This window comes from Strigops habroptila, chromosome W (assembly GCF_004027225.2).
Source record: "Strigops habroptila isolate Jane chromosome W, bStrHab1.2.pri, whole genome shotgun sequence".
Lineage (NCBI taxonomy): Eukaryota > Metazoa > Chordata > Aves > Psittaciformes > Psittacidae > Strigops > Strigops habroptila.
In genome coordinates, this window is record NC_044301.2 from 27,163,044 (window position 1) to 27,185,657 (window position 22,614).

General features: G+C 44.4%; 1 long non-coding RNA gene across 1 annotated transcript; it reads left to right on the forward strand.

Annotated features, from left to right (window-relative positions):
* LOC115619195 lies at positions 1-21,162 on the forward strand. The gene is made up of 4 exons (XR_003994948.1): positions 1-128; positions 9,506-9,510; positions 17,955-17,964; positions 21,151-21,162. It is a non-coding gene; the product is annotated as an uncharacterized LOC115619195 (long non-coding RNA).
* Positions 21,163-22,614: the final 1,452 nt, after the last annotated feature.

Sequence of the window (22,614 nt, forward strand, 5' to 3'; positions counted from 1 at the left end):
TTAAAGCACAACCACCTGAAACGTCAAAGGGAAAATCAAGGAAATCCCAGGTTATAAGATATGTGAATGAATAAATGTTAGTTTCTCTTTAATGAGTTGAACTTAAATTTTCAGAATATTTTAAGAGTGTACTGCTCAGTTGTCATGGTTTAACCCCAGTCTGTAAACCAGGATGTCAGTATAGAGAATATACTGATCAGCTGGGAGACTTATTGTATAGTTGATGTTAGTAGAAAAATCTTAATGATGAAAAATCATCAAAAACACATGGAAGAGCTCCATCTATATTGTTCCCATGGTGTTCTGCAGTGTCTAATGCTTATCCTAGAGACAAAAATCTCTAACAGAATAGGAGTCAGGTTTCTGGACCAATCTAGCAGACCATCTCATCTAATTCTGTCACACTGGCAGCTAGAGCTGTTTTGGCTGATGCTGGTGGCTAAAGTGCTGTAATGCCATAGAAGGCATCACCTTTCTTGTCCTCCTCCTTTTTAATTGTATAAGCTTATGGTTTTGTGCTGCTTCCACAAACTTTAGGTATCAATAAGTTGGGACATTCAATATTGTTGTCATTGTCCAGTCTATTTCATAAGTCTTTGCCATCAGTCTGTTCCTGTATTTTACAGTTAGTGCTGGGTTGAATATTTTGATAAATTGATCTGCGAGAAATTTAGTTTTACTTATTAGACAGAACTTCTATCCAGCATTCTCTGGCATTTTATTTCTAACATACACTCCCAGTCTTTTCAATCATAAATTCCAGAGCTTCAGCTGTCATTTTACAGGGATCTCTACCTAAAGGTATTACTATCTATTTAAAATTGATCAGTGTAGTTCAGATCCATGTCAGAGTGAAGAAAGTCTAGTGGAGTTTGTAATTGAAAAGCTCTGGGAGATGTTTTTGAAAACTACTGTTTGAAGAAAAGGCAAAAAAAGGTTCTTCACAAATTATAAATAACTTGTTTGTTTGAAAAAGTAGGTCTTCTAGGGTGTATTGAAGGTTGGTTTCTCTTACCTGTATTGTGTCTGCTTGCTCTGACAACTAGGAAGGCAGTGCTATTGATCTCACAGCATGTACCACTACACTTGATCACTGGGCTTGCAGTTGATCAATACAAGCCTGAACTCACAGTTTTTGTGTGTTAACTACTTAGGTAGGTAATCCTCTCTGGTCTGCAAGTGCATTGCTTAATGCTTTGCCCCTCTGACTTGGTTTGAGTAAGCTCATGTTCTGTGTCCCTAGTGACCTTTTGCAGTCAGTGTAGTCTTGCATTGAGGTTTCCAAAGAGAAACTGAGCATTGGGGGTTTTCTGTCTTTTAAATTATTAGATTAGACCCCAGTTGGAGTACTGTGTGCAGTTCTGGTGTCCTCAACATAAGAAGGACATGGAGCTGTTGGAGCAAGTCCAGAGGAGGGCCACGAGGATGATAAGGGGGCTGGAGCACCTCCCATATGAAGACAGGCTGAGAAAGTTGGGGCTGTTCATCCTGGAGAAGAGAAGCTGCATGGAGACCTCGGAGCAGCCTTCCAGTATCTGAAGGGGGCCTACAAGGATGCCAGAGAGGGACTCTTCATCAGGGATTGTAGCAGTAGGACAAGGGGTAACGGGTTTAAACTTAAACAGGGAAAGTTCAGGTTAGATATAAAGAAGAAATTCTTTACAGTGAGGGTGGTGAGGCACTGGAACAGGTTGCCCAAAGAAGTGGTGAATGTCCCATCCCTGGCAGTGTTCAAGGCCAGGTTGGACAGAGCCTTGGGTAACATGGTCTAGTGTGTGGTGTCCCTGCCCATGGCAGGGGTTTGGAACTAGATGATCTTAAGGTCCTTTCCAACCCAAGCCATTCTATTATCTTCAACTAGATCAGGTTGCTGTTATGTTCTGTAATCTCTTCTATGTGAAGATCTTCAACTGGAAAAGCCTTAATAAAAACAGCTTAAAGAATCCACAAGCATATAAGATGCAAGGTAAATGAGAGTAGACAAAGGTGAAGAAGTTGGATGTGGCATGAATGGCTGGGTGGTCTAAGCTGCTTTTGGAGCTGGGGATGGACACATTTGGTTGACAGAATGGCTGTGCCACATCTGTTTGTGTGACATGATAATGTCATCCTTTTCATACCTGAGCTTCCATATTGCATATGCAAGTAGTATACAGTTCTGAAGGTCTGCCTGTCTCTTGGGATGTTCTCTATGTGTTATGATACTGGACTAATGAAGAAGTTCTACCTTTTCCCTCACTGCCTTCTCTCCCCTCTCCCAAGGAGATGAACATTTGAAATACACCAGTATTTAGTGCAGGGATCTAGCTATACCCTGGATGAATTGATTCTACTGAGTAATGTAAAGGTGGTCTCTCTCAGCTTGAAGGGAAAGAGAGAAGTTGTGTATCTATTTTACTACAAGCCTTCTTCAAGGCATAGTTCTCCTGTAACTTTATGTTACCGCAGGAATGTAAATGTGATGCTCCTCTTCTGTTGTTAGGCAGCACTGGATTTATTTACTAAAGTAAGCTGGATTGAATCGGACATATGGATTATAAAAGAGGCAGGCTGGGACTGATTCTCAGGTTACAGGAGGAAATCTGATATCTCAGTTGAGGAATGGTCAACTTGTAGTCTTTCCACTTTCCTTTAAAAAAAAATAAAATATTGCTGCTTTGTCATATTAATGATGGTCCACTGAAATATCTGTACTGTTAGCAGTCCCATGTTGTTGTCAGTCTGATAGACGTTTGAGGAGGGAAAAGCTGTGGGTATGATTGTTGGATGGTTGTGGGGCCATCTCATCCAGTAACCTACTCTGATTTCCTTCTCAGGGGGTGAGGATTCTCTATGTGTTTGTGTATCATCACTGCTAGTCACCTCAGCTGTGGCAGTTGCACACATAGAAAGAACCTTGTTTAACAGATGTACTGACTCTCTGGTTGTTCCATTTTGCTTGTGGCTTCCATTCCTGAACATTTCAATCCATTGTCGGATTATAGGCTGAACCGTATTTCCATTTAAGCAGCCGTAAGTAGAGGGGCCTTTGCTGTTTGAGAACTCAAAAAATCAAGAAATTGCAAGGAAGATGTTTCTGTTCAGGATTGGAGTGTGCCATCTTCAGGTGGTGTAGGTCACTGAATTTTTCTACTATACAACACAGCAAGCAGCTCATTTGCTTATGTTTTTGTTTTGTAATATATCCACTGTAGCTGAGGGCAACCTCAGTTTGACCTGTCTGCACAAAGATAAATTTCTCTTTTTCTATGCTAGATGACCTCGCTCAAGGCAACTTAATTTCCTGTGTTCCTGATGAATTCAATTCCAGAAGTGTACTTGATGTGGGTACCACCACTTTGCTGAGCCTGTTCAGGTGTCTGCTGCTGTTTTCATGTTAGAGTATTTTAATTATTTATTTATTTATTTATTTATCGATAGCTGGTAATGATACTTCTATTCCTATGTGTTTTTAAAGAGCAGAATTTAATCTTTGTTACAAGCTCTGGTTTTCTCTAAAGTTAACAAGGCTTTTCAAGAGATAATTAAGGTGTAAGTATTCACTTTAAAATTGTTTCCTGCTCCTTATGCTCTGTTATGCACCAATTCCACATTTAATTAAAATGAGTAGAACTTGCTCTTTTAAAATATGACTTCTGGTAGTGAAATTTAATTCAGTGTTTACTGATAGTATTTCCCACCTAGGTAATCTTTTTAATGCAGTCATTCAGTCCTGTTTGGACTGGGTGAAAAAATATGAAAGCAGGCTTAACTGGTACTATATCTGGAGATGAAACAAAATTGATTCTTATTTAGGCATTACTGCCATGGGACCATATTTTTATTAGCTTGATTAACTTTTTTATATTACATTTGTTTCTTTTGTTCTGTTGAATTAGTCTCATAGTCTATTTGGTGTGCCTTTTTTTCCTCCCCTTGTCTGTAAATTTTATCCTTTAGTGCAACAAAACCTGGGATCTTTTCAGACTTGTGTTTCTGTATATGCTTATTTTCTTGTCTCAGTCTTGATAAGAAGGGTTGGATGAAGATGGATACTTACTGGCTTAGTAGGAGTGACACATGAATTAAGGACAAAATGAGCTAGCATCAAAAGCTGAAACTGTATCAGACACATGTTGATGGGTGGAGGAAGATACATAAAACAAAAAAATAGTCAAGTAAGTGTGTGAAGAATTTCATATCTGCAGCAACTAAGATGGAATTCATATTTCTTGCGTTAGTGCTGTCAAAACAAAGGCAAACCAAGCTTATGACTTCTTCCTTACAATGAGGGTTGTGAGACTAGCACAGGTTGCCCAGAGAAGTTGTGGCTGCCTCATTCCTGGAAGTGTTCAAAGCCAGGTCAGGCAGGGCTTTGAGCAACCTAATCTGGTGGAAGATATCTTTGTGGTACAGGGGCTGGGCTAGATGATCTTTTAAGGTCCCTTCCAACCCAAACCATTGCATGATTAGTGGCTTCTAAATTAAGTGAATTTGCAACGAACTTGTGTTCTCGGAATGTGGCTCTTAGTTGAGACAAATGAGGTATGTTAGTGGAAAACAGGGATGTCAGATGGCTGGCAAAGTTCAGCAGTTTTAACCACGTTATGGGAGATATCCTGTAGGGAGTGTGAGAAGGCTGTTGGTGGCCTTATGTGTATTGAAACTGCTTGGACTGAGGGTGCAATTGGGATTTGAAGCAGCAGCTTCTATGCCAAGTTCAAGGTTTTAGCCTGTTTCCTGGAGGGCAAGCAGAGTTGTTTGTAGGTGGAATAGTTAATTTAATAGCCTGTATTTTCTGTTGGTACCGTACTGAGTTTTGCTGGGAAAATATTAAATGGGTGGTAAGAGTGGGTAGTGCATGTGACCTTAGTATAAGAGGAAAAATTGATGAATCGGTAGTAGTCTAACACTGGTCCCATTATTCTTGTACAGTGCAGTACACATGTATTTTAGTTGACTTCAAATATATAAAATGGCAAGTCAGCCTCTTATTGAAGTATAACTGCAACAAATACAGCAGCATTTTAATTAGCTTATGCTGCTCAGGGTTCCAGACATATATTTTAAATGAGCAGCATATTCCACTGTTTTTCATGCATCTTTACTAAAAGAACAGAATAAGTGGCATATCATGTTGCAGAAGCTAGCAACTTTCTCTAGCTCGCAGTTTTTCCCATTCAAGAAGGGTTGTTCAGGCTGGAGAAGAGAAGGCTCTGGGGAGACCTTAGATCAGCTTCCAGTGCCTAAAGGGGCCAAAAAGAAAGCTGGAGAGGGGCTGTGGACAAGGGCCTGAAGGGACAGGACAAGGGGGAATGACTTCAAGCTGAAAGAGAGGAGATTTATATTAGACAGAAGGAAGAAGTCTTTCCCTGTGAGGGTGGTGAGGCACTGGCAGAGGTTGCCCAGAGAAGCTGCGGCTGCCCCATCCCTGGCAGTCTTCAAGGCCAGCTTGGACGGGGCTTTTGAGCAACCTGGTCTAGTGTAAGGTGTCCCTGCCCATGGCAGGGGGTTGGAACTGGATGAGCTTTAAGGTCCCTTCCAACCCAAACCATTCTGTGATTTTTATGGTTGTGAGATTATTATATCCCTCACTGGTGGTACGAGTGCTGGATCATCTTTTCTCACTTTTTTCCTAGAATGTAGGAGCTGCCCAGCATATTTATATTTTCTGCTATGGTTCATCATACAAATTTCTGTCTTGTTTCTGTTGTAAATTAAGGATGGGCAGATGGTGCTTTTATTCCTAGCTTACCACCCTTTTCTTGGTGATGTAGCTTCTAGATTGGTGAAGCTGATCTCAAGAAGTAACACAGATGATTTGGTGTGTTGGTTTTTTTTTTTTTGTTTTGTGGGGTTTTTTGTGGGTTTTGGTTTTTGGTTTTTTTTCCCCTTCTTTCCTGTCTAGATGTTATTTTGAATAAATTGGGTAACAGTCACAAGTAGGAACTACACTCTAAAACCCCATATCTGCTCTTGAAGTTAATAGAACCTGGGCTATCCCCTTATTTGATGAGTTTAGAAGGCAGACTGTCCTTAGATGTTAGTTGAAAATTCTTTTTTCTTCTGATAGGACTGTTACAGAAAGAGTCTATTTTAAAAAGGTCACCTAATTCCTACAATAGTTAAATGTTGTCCTGGGTTCAGCTGTAGCAGTCATTTTTTCTCCTTCTTAGTAGCTGGTGCAGTGCTGTGGTTTTGACTTTCAGCCTGGGAACAACACTGATAACACCGATGTTTTTAGTTATTGCTAAGTAATGTTTACTCCGACCAAGGACTTTCTCAGTCTCTCATGCTCTGCCAGGGAGGAGGGGCATGGGAATCCAGGAGGAAGCAGAGACAGGACACCTGACCCAAACTAGCCAAAAGGGTATTCCATACCACAGCATGTCATGCCCAGGATATAAACTGGGTGGAGTTACCCAGAAGGCCCAGATCACTGCTCGGGTCGGGCTGGGTATCGGTCGGCGGGTGGTGAGCAATTGTATCCTCTCCCCTTGTTATTTCCCTTATCATTATTATTGGTGGTAGCAGTAGTGGTTTTGTATTATACCTTAGTTACTGGACTGTTCTTATCTCAACCCGTGGGAGTTGCATTCTTTCAATTCTCCTCCCCATCCCTCCGGGAGTGGGGGAGTGGGAAGAAGTGGGGGAGTGAGCGAGCAGCTGCATGGTTCTGAGTTACCGGCTGGGCTTAAACCACGACAAATGTGAATTTATAAAAGGTTCAACTTCTATCTCTGGTTTAATTTTTCACATCTTGCCATGTCTGGACTGGTCCAAGGGCTACTGCATGAACTTTCTCTCGTTTAATTTGTTCAAAGTCTTGTTGTTGCTCAGGGCCCCATTTGAAATCATTCTTCTTCCGGGTCACGTGATAGAGAGGGCTTACAATCAGACTGTAATTTGGGATGTGCATTCTCCAGAACCCCCACAACACCTAAGAAAGCTTGTGTTTCTTTCTTGTTAGTTGGTGGAGACATCGCTGTTATCTTCTTGATCGCATCGGTGGGGATCTGGCGATGTCCATCTTGCCATTCCTAAAAATTGAATCTCCTGTGGAGGTCCCATGACCTTACTCCGTTTTATGGCAAAACCAGCCTTCAGAAAGATTTGGATTATTTTCCTCCCTTTCTCAAAAACTTCTTCCACTGTATCGCCCCACACAATGATGTCATCAATGTATTGCAGGTGTTCTGGAGCTTGCCCCTGTTCCAGTGCAGTCTGGATCAATCCATGGCAGATGATAGGGCTGTGTTTCCACCCCTGGGGCAGTCGGTTCCAAGTGTACTGGACGCCCCTCCAAGTGAAAGCAAACTGTGGCCTGCATTCTGGTGCCAAAGGGATTGAGAAAAATGCATTGTCAATATCAATTGTGGCATACCACTTGGCTGCCTTTGACTCCAGTTCATACTGAAGTTCTAGCATGTCCGGCACGGCAGCACTCAATGGTGGTGTGACTTCATTCAGGCCACGATAGTCTGCTGTTAGTCTTCATTCCCCATTAGACTTTCACACTGGCTGAGATGCTGGCCCATACAGGTGGGAGTAGGATCTATCCACGTTGAATGCGTGCAACAGTTTCTCACAACATTTGGACAGCTTTTCCACAGCCAAGACATAAGACTGTAGGGAGGAAGAGAGGTTTGTTTCGTATTGCCGGAGTTGGCAAACTAATTCATTCACTGTTGGTGTGCCTGGGCCTTTCCAGGTCAATATTGCCAGTGAGTTGGCATATGACAGTGGTTCACTGCGTACTGCTTTCTGCCACATGAGTGGTGCACACTGGGCTCTGTCTAGATCTGTGGGTAACTGTGCATTGTTTGGGTCAAAATAAACCAGCTCTAGTGCAGCTAATTCCCTCAGGTACTGGATACGTCTCTCCATTTCATCCACTTCCTTGGGTTGCATACAACATCTTCCTTGAAAGCATACCTTTCCCTCATGGCTGATAGGAGTTGCCTCCAGAGGCTGAGGGATTGTATCCCTTTTCCAATCTCCTTGTCAATGCCTGCTTCCCGAGAAAGTGATCCCAGCTGCTTGGCTTCCCTACCCTCCAAGTCCAGGCTACTAACTGCATTATCCCAGCATTGGAGCAGCCAGGTGATAATGTGCTCACTTGAACGATGGCTAAAATCTTTTTGTATATCCTGCAGGTGACTCAGGGACGGGGATCGAGAAGTTCTCTCTGGTTCTGCCTCTTCATCGGTTTCATGTGTTGGCCCTGCTTTGTCCCCTTTCACTACATGAGCTGTCTTTTGTGTCCATTTCCTCTTCTGTACAGGGGTGACTGATAGTGGCATGGATTGGTTCTTTGGTTCAGCTGCAGTGTCTGCTACCAGGGTTGGAGTGGCTGCAGTGTTGTCATGGTTTGAGCCCAGCCGGTAACTCGGAACCACGCAGCCGCTTGCTCACTCCCCCCCTTCTTCCTCCCCCCGCTCCCGGAGGGATGGGGAGGAGAATCGGAAGAATGCAACTCCCACGGGTTGAGATAAGAACAGTCCAGTAACTAAGGTATAATACAAAACCACTACTACTACCACCAATAACAATAATGCCGAAGGGTCGACCTCGAGTCTCTGCTGTACCGCCTCCACGATGATGTCATCAATGTATTGCAGGTGTTCTGGAGCTTGCCCCTGTTCCAGTGCAGTCTGGATCAATCCATGGCAGATGGTGGGGCTGTGTTTCCACTCCTGGGGCAATCGATTCCAAGTGGACTAGATGCCCCTCCAAGTGAAAGCAAACTGTGTCCTGCACTCTGCTGCCAAAGGGCTTGAGAAAAATGCATTGGCAATGTCATTTGTGGCATCCCACTTGGCTACCTTTGACTCCATTTCATACTGAATTTCTAGCATGTCCGGCACGTCAGCACTCAATGGTGGTGTGACTTCGTTCAGGCCACGATAGTCTACTGTTAGTCTCCACTCTCCATTAGACTTTTGCACTGGTCATATGGGGCTATTAAAGGGTGAGCAGGTCCTGCTGATCACTCCTTGGCTCTCCAGACTACAGATCAGCTTATGGATGGGAATCAAGGAGTCTCGGTTGGTGCGATATTTCTGCCGGTGCACTGTTGTGGTCGTGATTGGCACTTGTTGTTCTTTGACCTTCAGCAACCCCACAACAGAAGGATCCTCTGAGAGACCCGGTAAGGTGGACAGCTGCTTAATTTCCTCTGTCTCCAAGGCAGCGATACCAAAAGCCCATCTATACCCTTTTGGGTCTTTGAAGTACCCTCTCCTGAGATAGTCTATGTCAAGGATGCATGGATCCCCTGGACCAGTCACAATGGGGTGCTTTTGCCACTTCCTCCCAGTCAGGCTGATTTCAGTCTCTAGTACAGTCATTTCTTGGGATCCTCCTGTCACTCCAGAAATAAAAATTGGTTCCACCCCTTGATACCTTGATGGCATAGAATCATAGAATCATAGAATAGTAAGGGTTGGAAAGGACCTTAAGATCATCTAGTTCCAACCCCCCTGCCATGGGCAGGGACACCTTGCCCTAAACCATATGGTCCAAGGCTCTGTCCAACCTGGCCTTGAACACCGCCAGGGATGGAGCATCCACAGCCTCTCTGGGCAACCCATTCCAGTGCTTCACCACCCTCACTGTATAAGAACTTCTTCCTTATATCTAACCTAAACTTCCCCTGTTTAACTTTGAAGCCATTACCCCTTGTCCTACCACTACAGTCCCTAAGGAAGAGTCCCTCCCCAGCATCCTTATAGACCCCCTTCAGATACTGGAAGGCTGCTATGAGGTCTCCACGCAGCCTTCTCCAGGCTGAACAGCCCCAAGTTTCTCAGCCTTTCTTCATATGGGAGTTGCTTCAGCCCTCTTATCATCCTCATGGCCTTCCTCTGGACGTGCTCCAACAGCTCCATGTCCTTTTTATGTTGAGGACACCAGAACTGTACACAGTACTCCAAGTGAGGTCTCACAAGAGCAGAGTAGAGGGGCAGGATCACCTCCTTTGACCTGCTGGTCATGCTCCTTTTGATGCAGCCCAGGATACAGTTGGCTTTCTGGGCTGCAAGCACACACAGCTGGCTCATGTTAAGCTTCTCATCAACCAACACCCCCAAGTCCTTTTCTGCAGGGCTGCTCTGAATCTCTTCTCTGCCCAGCCTGTAGCAGTGCCTGGGATTGCCCGGACCCAGGTGTAGGACCTTGCACTTGGCTTGGTTAAACTTCATAAGGTTGGCATTGGCCCACCTCTCAAGCATGTCAAGGTCCCTCTGGATGGCATCCCTTCCTTCCAGCGTATCAACCGAGGCACACAGCTTGGTGTTGTCTGCAAATTTGCTGAGGGCGCACTCAATCCCACTGTCCATGTCGCCAACAAAGATGTTGAACAGGACCGATCCCTGAGGGACACCACTCGTTACAGGTTTCCAACTGGACATCGAGCCATTTACCACAACTCTTGGCGTGCAGCCCTCAAGCCAGTTTTTTATCCACCGAGTGGTCCATCTATCAAATTGATGTCTCTTCAATTTAGAGACAAGGATGTCATGCGGGACAGTGTCAAATGCTTTGCACAAGTCCAGGTAGATGACGTCAACTGCTCTGCCCCTGTCCATCAGTTCCGTGGCTCCATCATAGAAGGCCACCAAACTGGTCAGGCAGGATTTCCCCTTAGTGAAGCCATGTTGGCTGTTACCAAGCACCTCGTTGTTTTTCAATGTGCATCAGGGTACACTGTGCACCGGTATCTACTTGAGTCTTATACTTCTGTGGGACTGATGTGCCAGGCCATCTGATCCACACAGTCCAGTAAACCCGATTGTTTTTTTCCTCCATGTGGCTGGACGCAGGGCCCCTCTAATAGAGATCAAAAGATTCTCCACTTATGTCTTGTAGAAAGAGATTAGTATTCCTTATCACAGGAGCTGGAGTAAAATCAGCTCTTCCACTCCATCTGGGAAACTGCTCACCAGAGACTGGAGCAGCAGCTTTCATGGGAGGTTCATCCTTGACCATTGTTCTCCTCTTCAGTTCACGCACCCATTGCTCCAGAACTGAGGTAGGTTTTTCATCCCACTTTCTCATGTCTTCTCCGTGATCCCCCAGGTAAAACCATAGGGTGGCCCGTGGTGTGTACCTCCTATATTTTCTCTCTCGAGCAGTACAGCGTCTTCTGTTAATAGTTGAGACATGGGTTGGTACACGTGGGGAGCTGGATAGATTGGATAAATCGTCTCTCACTTGTTTGAACTCCTGGGACAGTTTTTCCACAGCTGAAATGATGGAAGGGGTGAGATTGTCTTTGAACTCTTGGAGTTGACGAATCAGCTCATCCACCGTTGGTGATGTTCTGTCATTCCAGGTCATTGATGCCAATGTGTGGGCATATGATGATGGTGCACTCCGTGTAAGTTTCCGCCACATGGGTCATGTACATTCGACTTCATCTGGATCTACGGATGCGTTTGTGGGATCTGGCCTATGATAGATCATCTCTGGAATGGCTGATTCCCTCAGGGACTGGATGCCTTTCTCTATCGTGGTCCAGTTGGCTGAGCGACACATAACATCATCCATGTAGGGAAACCTTTCCTTCCCAGCTGCCAAGAGCCTCCTCCAAAGGCTGAGGGCTTGTTTCTCTTTTGCAATCGCTTTGTCATTTCCTCCTTCCCTAGCAAGTGATCCCATCTGCTTGGCTTCCCTACCTTATAGTTCGTGACCTTCGGCCCCACTGTCCCAGCATCGGAGCAACCAGGTGACAATGTGCTCCCCTGGAAGACGGGTGAAATCTTTTTGCATATTCTGCAGCTCGGTCGAGGTCAGGGGTCGTCAAGTCACCTGTTCTTCCTCTTCCTCTGATCCACATATTAGTAACTCTTGTTCACATCCTGTTCCCTGTAGTAACTGCATTGGGTCTTCTTCTTTCTTCATTGCAGGGGTTGCTCTTTGTGCCTCTCGTTTGCCTTTGCTTACAGGGGCAACCGATATTGTCACAAATTGGCTATTTGATTTAGCTGCACTGTCTGTTACTGTGGTTGGAGCGGCTGCAGTGTCTGCCTCTAGGAATGGAGTGGCTGCAGTGTCTGTTGCAGGGGTTGGTGCAGCTGCTGTGCTTGGCGGTTGAGTAACACGAACAGCTGCCTTGTCTGTTCGTGTCGAGGTTTGAGTAGCTGCTGTGCTTGGAGTTGGAGTAGCTGCGTTGTCTGTTGCTTTGCCATCAGATCCAGAGACATCTTTTTCCCTTAGAAGGTGCTGGATAGTGTTGAGCAGGGCTCTGTAGGTGTAGGCCAAGCCCCAGCACGTTGCAGCGAGTTGTCCCTCTCTGGTATAAACAGAACAACAGCACACTTAAATAAAGTGTTTTACTAGTTTTTCCGGATGTTGCACTTGTTCAGTGGTGATGTTCCAAAGCACTGGAGGGGCCCACTGGCCTAGATACTTGCCCATACTATCCCACACACCCTGCCACTCATGACTGTCCAGCCTCAGGGAAAATCTCTTGGTGGTCCTCCTATATCGTCATCTAACCCTAGACCAGATTCGAACCCGATACTGCTTAGCTTTTGAGATCAGACATAATAGGGTGTTCCCAGGGTGGGATGGCTGTGGGTAAAAAACACTCCGTATGTTTGCCAACATGCTGATCCCCAGCACAATCAGCAGGCAGGTCTCAAGGGTATTCAGAGGCCATCCAAAACCTTCCGAACTCTCAACTGCTGTTTTAAATAGCCTGATGGGGGGGCGGGGGGTATAAGGGAATGCCTTCTTCGTAGGTTGACTCTCTGAGGAAAATAAATAAAAAATTAATTGCTAAAATATTTCATTATATACCTCCCAATGTATAGAGGTGATGGCCACGCTGGAAGCACAAACCAGACCAGTTTCATGATCAATGAGTCTATTGTATTACAAGTCATTACCATGAAGTACAGTGAAACAAGAACCTTAGCCCAGGCTCCCCAGCCGATAAACACTAAAACAGCAAATAGTGGCTGTAAGTAAGGTACAACATGCTGAAACTCTGAGATCAAGCGCAACAACTCTGAGAGCCAATAAATCAACGTTGTGATGAGTAGTAACAATTAATGCTTATCACAAATATGATTAGACACACTCTGGTCAGATCTGTCATTATCTCAACCCTTCGTGCCCCACGTTGGGCGCCACAAAGAACTGTCGTGGTTTGAGCCCAACCGGTAACTCACTTCCCCCTTTCTTCCTCCCCCCGCTCCTGGAGCGATGGGGAGGAGAATCGGGAGAATGTAACTCCCACGGGTTGAGATAAGAGCAGTCCAGTAACTAAGGTACAATACAAAACCACTACTGCTACCACCAATAACAATAATGATAAGGGAAATAACAAGGGGAGAGGATACAATTGCTCACCACCCGCCGACCGATACCCAGCCCGTCCCAAGCAGTGATCTGGGCCTTCCGGGTAACTCCCCCCAGTTTATATACTGGGCATGATGTGCTGTGGTATGGAATACCCCTTTGGCCAGTTTGGGTCAGGTGTCCTGTCTCTGCTTCCTCCCGGCTTCCCCTCCTCCCTGGCAAAGCATGAGACTGAGAAAGTCCTTGGTTGGAATAAACATTACTTAGCAACAACTAAAAACATGGTGTTATCAGTGTTGTTCCCAGGCTGAAAGTTAAAAAACACAGCACCGCACCAGCTACTAAGAAGGAGAAAAATGACTGCTGTAGCTGAACCCAGGACAAGTGTCTGTTACTTTGTATCAGATCCAGAGACCTTCTATTCCCCTTGAGGGTACTGGATAGTGTTGAGCAGGGCTCTGTAGGCATAGGCCAGGCCCCAGCATGTTGTGGTGATTTGTACCTCTCTGGTATTGCCAGGTTGACAGCATACCTTTTCCGAAGTATTTTACTAGTTTTTCTGGATTTCACACTTGTTTTGGGGGTGAAGTTTCAAAGCACTGGAGGGGCCCACTGGCCTAGGTACTTGCTCATACTGTCCCGCACCCCTTGCCACTCATGACTGTCCAGCCTCGGGGAAGATCTCTTGGTGGTGTTCTTAGATAGTTGTTTAACCTTAAACAAGACCTGAACCATATTCATCAAAATGATGGTTCCCAGCAAAAGGAGCAGGTTGGTTTCAAGGGTATTCAAAGGATATTCAAAATCTTTAAAATTCTCAGATGCTACTGTAAGTAGCCTGTTGGGGGAGGATATCTCCTCCATAGGCTGGCCCTCTGGTGGGTGAGTGTCTACGTAAAGATGTGTAATTATTAATATTATTAAAGGGACTGTCGTGGTTTAAACCCAGTTGATAACTCAGCACTACGCAGCTGCTCGTTCACCCCCCATCCCACCCCTTCCTCACCTCCCTCTGGGCAGGATGTGGAAGAGAATTGAAAGAACGTAAACCCCACGGGTTGAGATAAGAACTGTCCGATAACTCAAGTGCAGTATACTGTTACTACTTCTAAGGGAAGTAACAAGGGGAGAGAATATAAAACTAAAAGGGGAAAGGAAAAGGCAGTAAACACAAGTGATGCACAATACAATTGCTCACCACCCGCCGACCGATACCCAGCCCAACCTGAGCAGTGATCAATCCATTCTGGGTGGCACCCCCCAGTTTATATACTGGGCATGACGTGCTGTGGTATGCAATACCCCTTTGGCTAGTTTGGGTCAGGTGTCCTGTCTCTGCTTCCTCCCTGCTTCCCATGCCCCTCCTCCCTGGCAGAGCCTGAGACTGATAAGTCCTTGATCAGGCTAAGTGTTACTAAGCAACAACTAAAACATCAATGTCTTATCAGCGTTGTTCTCAGACTAAAGCCAAAATGCCGCAGAAACAGTTGCTGCAGATTTTGGGGTAATGTAATCTATTTGGAGGCTGCAGTAAATGAAAACTGAATCTTATTTGTGCTATAGTAAGCTTCTGTGATCAGCTTTTTACTGTCAGTTTCCATGAGAGATCTCAGTTGCGTAGCAATAATTGAATGCGTACATAGGTGGAAGTTTTGATATGAGAATCTTAACTTTTGTTTTATCTTGGGAACAGGCGCTGTCTAATTCTATTTTTGTTGTATGAGGCTATATACAGAATCCCAGTGTTCATTATAGCCTTTCACTTACACTGAAAGAAGTGGTTATAGTAAAAACTTAAACCACTGTCTGAATCTGGAACACCTGTGAAGCATTAGAAATCAATCCCTTGAATTGGACTGCTTTTCACTATTTTTCAGTGTAAAATCAGTAGTAGTTCATCAATGTAATATAGGCAGCAAAAAATACCCCTCTTCTTTTAAAAGGGCTTTTTTGGGTTTTTTTGTGGGGGTTTTTTTGTAGTTTTGAAGTGAATGGATGCATCTTCAGTTCTGTGTACTTAGGCTACACAATATGTATTAGCAGGCAAAATGGAACTTACCAGAGAAGAGACCTGATCCTAAGATCATAGATGTGCTGAAATTATTATGGCTAATACCTCAAGGCATTTTGGTTTCCTCTGACTCATAAATAAGTATATTTCTCATTTATCTGAATCTTAGGTGGGAGTTACTTCAGAGAATTCCTGTGATCTGGAATCTAGACATACTTGCACCCCAAAATGAGGGATATATCAAGAGACCAATTCTTCTTGACAAATAGTTATTGGCTTCAGTTATCACTGAGAAAGCTGTTCCAGATACCATTAGTGATAGAATGCTTCTGACTTGACCAGTCAGAGCTCTTTCAGAAGAAAAGGAATGTAGATATAAACTTCAGAGAAAACCAATAGAAAGAACATGGAAATAATAATAAAAAACCCCAAACAAACAAACAAAAAACCCAACAAAAACCCCCTGCACACAACAACAACAACAACAAAAACCCCACAAAAAAACCCACACAACCCACCAAAAAACAAACACCTCAACTTCCCAGCAGCTCATGAGTCACTCTTGGTAGTAATTTTTTTTTTCATCATCTGTTGATGAGACTATCCCTTTGGTATTGTTTGACTGCACCAAGTCAAGCTCCTCTGTGTTCTTGTTGTCTGGCAGCACAGCTAAGTAGTCATTCAGGTTTAAGCGATGTGCCAGGTGGACTATCTTGGTCATCTTAATGCTGTCCCTTCAAGCCTTTCTCACTTGTCATCTCTCTGTGACAGTTGTTTCTGTCATCAGTTTTGTCCTGTCATTTCTCTGTTTCTGCATTTTTGTGTTGTTTAGGGGGTTGTTTTTTTTTTTGTTGTGGTTGTTTCCCTGTTCCCCCCATACCCTTCTATCATCACTCTGCCCTCATCCTGGGCTCTGCTATACTCTCTTGCTCTGGCTGGCTGGTTTTAAAAATGTTGCCCTATTTGCCTCAGTGTTAAGTGAAAAAAGAACATACAGATGGGAAGGGAAGAGCTCGTATCAGGTTGCTTCAGTGGCTGCTGATGTTAAAGTTGCTTATAACTTTTAGGCACTTGTAGCCCTGATCCTCTCTTCAGAGGGTTAGCTAGAAACAAGAATGAGGGAATGGGGCTAAGGAGGTCTATGTTTATAGAAGAGAGCTTGTAGGTGGCTATAAGAAAACCTTGTAGTATTATGTAACTAACTTGTTTCCCTAGCCCAGGAAAGGTGTTGAAAAAGTTTACATGCAGTAGAGTGCGTTCTTTGTCAATTTAAAATGTGCAGTAAAGCATCAGACGAAAATGTGAGTCCCTATGCACCATTCCCACAGATGCCCTTCAGCATAACTGTTCTGGAGTCTGGAGATCAAAGGTGACAGTGATAGGGCTGCAGTCATCTATTAGCTGGTTTGAAGTAAGGCTTTGGAAGCAAGTCCTTTAAATCTCAAAGGGTGGTAACTAAGGTAAGCAAATCTTTACTGCACAGTGTAACAGCTTTGACTAAGCAAATACAGTTCAGGCCCAGAAGCATAGTAGTAACAGAATCATAGAATGGTTAGGGTTGGAAAGGACCTTAAGATCATGCAGTTCCAACCCCCCCCACCTTGGGCAGGGACGCCTCACACTAGACTATGTTGCCCAAGGCTCTGTCCAGCCTGGCCTTGAACACTGCTAGGGCTGGAGCATTTACCACTTCTTTGGGCAACCTGTTCCAGTGCCTCACCACCCTCACAGTAAAGAACTTCTTCCTTATATCTAACCTAAACTTCCCCTGTTTAAGTTGCTCTGAGGTCTCCATGCAGCTTCTCTTTTCCAGTAACATCATTAGCCTTCTAACTGTATGCAATTTCCCCCTCCCCCAGCCAGTAGGACAGAGTAACAGCAAGATGCTTGTAATGGTGGTTCCCAAATAACCCATCAAATCTGATAAGTCAGAAGACACTATTTTAATTAAACCCTCTTTGGAAAGGAAGTGATGAAATGTGGCTAGCAGCCTCTTCTAGCGTCACTGTGTGCAGTGCTTAACAATTCTGTTTACTGACAGTGCCTTCTGCAGTAATGATATCTTAAGTGCATGCTCACAGTGCATCGGGAAGAGCTAGTGTGCTATAAACTCAAATGCTACCTGAATCTGAAGTGTGACTCTCTCTGGAAATAGTGCGTTTCGTGATTAGCTTGGTGTTGATGTACCTTAGCTAGTTCTGTAGTTAAAATAAGGTGTTGCATATGGTAGAGGAATAATTTTTTTTCCACTGCACCTTGAAGTTAATGCAGGTGCCTGGTCTGTACTAGGATTTTACTTGCCAACAAAAGCAAGATTCTTATTGCTTATGTGGGATATTGTGACACTGAGGACACATCCAAGCATCCAAGGCTTTATGCAGCTCCAGATTGATATATTACTGCAAAACTCCCTGGATGCCAGACATGCACATTAAGTTGTTTATTAAAACTCTATGGGCAGTGGATGAGGGCTATTGTTAGCATTGTTTTCTTTTGTGTATCTGAAAATATCTTCCTAATGGTACCATTTATTGTATACTTGTATTGTTATCTGTGCATTACCCAGTGTGTCTAGACAAGTGCTACACTGGCTAACTGACTGCGTCCCCAATATGATAGTATCCCTTTTTAGAGCAACAGGGATTAAACTGAAGAGGATCAGTGTGGTATTTCCAGTAGGAAAGGCTATTCTTAATGCCAGGGGAGGCAGAGTGTCCCATGGGGCTGGGACAGAGTGGTCTCTGAGCATTGCGATCTGGAGCCTTCCTGATCAATCTGGCTGCTTCTCAATTCTTTCTTCTTTTTTTTTTTCCCCCCCATTTTAGTCTTCATTTTTCCATTTAGATTGTCAGACCCTGAGCTAAGTTATTTGTCTGGTCAGTCAATTCTGAGATATAAAATAAGTTTGCTTATCTATCTTGGGAACAGGATAAGCAAGTGTCTGCAACATGTCCCATAATCCAGAGATAAGATGCTGTAGAACTGCATAGGCTTATGCTGTGCTACACGTATAAAGTTGTTAAAGCTGTTTTAAAATATTTTTCAGGCTCTAAATGGCTTCTAAGAAGTTGGGATCTGACTCTCATGGTAAGTGAAACTTGATATCTCTGTCACTTCAATAGGATGAATCCTACTTTTGCTGCTGACTAATGTCCCCGCTTAGACAGTCCATAGAGACTAATCTGTTTAGTCTCTGAGTAGTTTTTTGCTAGGAATGAAGTGCCTTGGCTTCCTTCTTGCATAGCTGCTTCTTGAAGCTGTGCCTGTTCTCTGGTTAAACTGAAATTCAGCCTGTGTTCCCCACTCCTTCATGGCAGAATACCACCTTCCCCTTCCCCTACTTCCCCCTTCAAAATTCAAGCTGAACTGCAGTTGTGATACTGATCTGATGTTTGCTGATGTGGACACTAGATCTGTAGCTCCTTTCTATGGAAGTCATGTGGGAAGTTTTAGATTGAAAGGGAAGCTTTTAATATATCATTGAGCCATGCTTGCATTTTGCTCAGCAGTGAATTTTTTTCCTAAATTGGACTAACCTGGTTCAGCAAGCAAGTGGAAAAAGAGAATATGTTCTACATTTAAGATGTGTAGTGTCATGCAGATGATTGGTATCATAAAAATTATTTGCTTGTATATGTGCTTATCTTTTAGAAAATGGGGGGTAATTTGGGAGGATTAATATTTCTGTGGAACATTAAAGTTCAGTTTGTTGTATGTAATGTAGCTTCTTCAAAACAGTAATCATTCAAGGCAGTACTGGGAGGTTCATGTGAAAGTTCTAACATGATTTTTCATGCTATACAAACTTCTACTTGTAGAAACTCAGCCTTGATCTTCCTGGATAGTCTTTCAGATAAGAGGGCCCTAGGGAATTTGGTTTTTCCTTGAGCTTTTTATTCAGTCTTGCAAGTGTAAAGTTGAAGTACAGAGTAGGAAATGCCTCACTTAAATACATTGTTACAGATTAATGAAAATAGCCTATCAAAACTTAATTTTTTAAGTGCTACAGCCCAGTGATCCTGCTGCAAGACTAATTTCTTTATTAGATAGCTGTCAGCTCTTCAGCAGTTCTTCTCTTGTATCTAGGAACACTCTGAACTGCTTGTCTTTTCAGTTCGTTTTTATCTCTCTCTTCTGCTTCCTAAATTAGACTAACAGAGACACTGCTCGGAGCTAGAATTCAGCCTGTCTCAAATATTTCTCAAATCAATACAGTGTGGTAGAACATGCTTCTGGCTTAAAAATGACAAAATCTAAACAAATGGTGCTGTAAACTGGCTGGTTAACTTGTCTACCCTTTCATGTACCATCTTACTAATGATACCAGTGACACTATGTTGTGGTTTAAGCCCAGCTGGTAACTCAGAACGACGCAGCCGCTCGCTCACTCCCCACCTTCTTCCTCCCCCCGCTCCCGGAGGGATGGGGAGGAGAATTGAAAGAATGTAAATCCCACGGGTTGAGGTAAGAACAGTCCAGTAACTAAGGTATAATACAAAACTACTACTACTATCACCAATAATAATAATGATAAGGGAAATAGAATCATAGAATCATAGAATCGTAAGGGTTGGAAAGGACCTTAAGATCATCTAGTTCCAACCCCCCTGCCATGGGCAGGGACACCTTGCCCTAAACCATGTGGCTCAAGGCTCTGTCCAACCTGGCCTTGAACACCGCCAGGGATGGAGCATCCACAACCTCCCTGGGCAACCCATTCCAGTGCTTCACCACCCTCATTGTAAAGAACTTCTTCCTTATATCTAATCTAAACTTCCTCTGTTTAAGTTTGAACCCATTACCCCTTGTCCTACCACTACAGTCCCTAAGGAAGAGTCCCTCCCCAGCATCCTTGTAGGCCCCCTTCAGATACTGGAAGGCTGCTAGGAGGTCACCACGCAGCCTTCTCTTCTCCAGGCTGAACAGCCCCAACTTTCTCAGCCTGTCTTCATATGGGAGGTGCTCCAGCCCTCTTATCATCCTCGTGGCCCTCCTCTGGACTCGCTCCAACAGCTCCATGTCCTTTTTATGTTGAGGACACCAGAACTGTACGCAGTACTCCAAGTGGGGTCTCACAAGAGCAGAGTAGAGGGGCGGGATCACCTCCTTCGACCTGCTGGCCATGCTCCTCTTGATGCAGCCCAGGCTACGGTTGGCTTTCTGGGCTGCAAGCGCACACTGCCCGCTCATGTTAAGCTTCTCATCAACCAACACTCCCAAGTCTTTCTCCTCAGGGCTGCTCTCAATCGAGTCTTGACACTGCCTGTAGCTGTGCTTGGGATTGCCCTGACCCAGGTGCAGGACCTTTCACGTGGCCTTGTTGAACTTCATGAGGTTTGTGCAGGACCACCTCTCAAGCGTGTCAAGGTCCCTCTGGATGGCATCCCTTCCCTCCAGCGTATCAACCGAACCGCTCAGCTTGGTGTCATCAGCAAACTTGCTGAGGGCGCACTCAATCCCAGTGCCCATGTCGCCGACAAAGATATTGAACAAGACAGGTCCCAACACTGACCCCTGAGGGACCCCACACATTACTGTTTTTCACCTGGACATTGAGCTGTTGACCACAACTCTTTGCGTGCGGCCATCCAGCCAATTCTTTATCCACCGAGTGGTCATCCATCAAATTGATGTCTCTCCAATTTAGAGACAAGTACATCATGCGGGACAGTGTCAAACGCTTTGCACAAGTCCAGGTAGATGATGTCAACTGCTCTGCGCCTATCCACCAGTACTGTAGCCCCATCATAGAAGGCCACCAAATTGGTCAGGCAGGATTTCCCCTTAGTAAAACCATGTTGGCTGTCACCAACCACCTCATTGTTTTTGATGTGCCTTAGCATGCTTTCCAGGAGAATCTGCTGCAGGATTTTGCCAGGCACAGAGGTGATGCTGACTGGTCTGTAGTTCCCTGGGTCTTGCATTTTCCCTTTCTTGAAAATGGGTGTTATATTACCCTTCTTTCAGTCATCAGGAACTTCACCTGACTGCCATGATTTTTCAAATATGATGGACAGTGGCTTAGCAACTTCATTCGCCAGCTCCTTCAGGACCCGCGGATGGATTTCATCAGGTCCTGTGGACTTGTGCACATTCAGGTTCTTAAGATGGTCTCGAACCTGATCCTCTCCTACAGTGGGCCTAAGGTCTTCATTCTCCCAGTCCCCGCATCTGCCTTCCAAGACTTGGGCTGTGTGGTCAGAGCATTTGCCAGTGAAGACTGAGGAAAAGAAGTCATTGAGAACCTCAGCCTTCTCCAAATCCGGGGTAGCCAGTTCTCCCGATAGCTTCTGAATCGAATTCTTTCAATTCTCCTCCCCATCCCTCCAGGAGCAGGGGGGGAAGAATGGGGGGAAGTGAGTGAGCAGCTGCATGGTTTTGAGTTCCCGGATGGGCTTAAACCATGACACACATAAATTTTAACTCCACCCTTCTACTCCCAGGAATTTACACCATTTTTCTATTAGGTCTGCTAAGGAGCCCCAGCACTTGCACCGAAAAAGAAAAAAAAGAGTGATTGAACTACATATTTGTACTTACAGTTGTCTGGCTTGAGCTGACTTTTGGCAATTCCAAAGTACTGGGGATTTTTGATTATGGGAATCTGTCATCCCAATGATGACTGCATCAGGACCCCTCAGAAGAAGATGGATTGTTACTGCCATTTGAGATGTGATGGAGGGGATTTGCTGAACCATCATCATTGCTAATAACTGAAGAAGGACCTTGCTGATCTTACCTTAGGATTTTTATGCGTCTGGCCATTAGCAGTGGGAATCTGATATAATTTTTTGTACTATAGATCACCTAGACTAAATAGATCAAGGTCTAACATACTGTGTCACTGGGAAAGATCTCCATATTTGATGAACTCCTATCATTCTCAGAAATAAGCTACGAAATACATAAATTAACTTTCTTACCTTATGCCCTAATCTCATCATGCTGCAATAGTTCCTTTTCCCACAAAGCTGGTGAACAACCACCTTCCATTTGAGATGGCATTATAACATGACGAGAGACATGGAGGAGATGGGCTCATCCTAACATGGGAAGCTGTATGATTCCTGAAGGACAAAATGGCTGAGAGCCAAAATCCAGAAGACAATTTGCACAGTCACAGTAGGTGCATGGCAGAAGAGCAGTGGAAAACACTCCTCCCACTCCACTGTGAGATCTGGGGTCATTTCACAGGGTCTTGTCCAGCCCAGGGGAACGTTTCTCTGCCTTATAAGGCCCCATCTAGAAACTTTCCTTAAGGAGAGGTTTATTTTGATCAGTAATTTAGTAACAAGTTTTGTTGTTTGTTTGTGTGT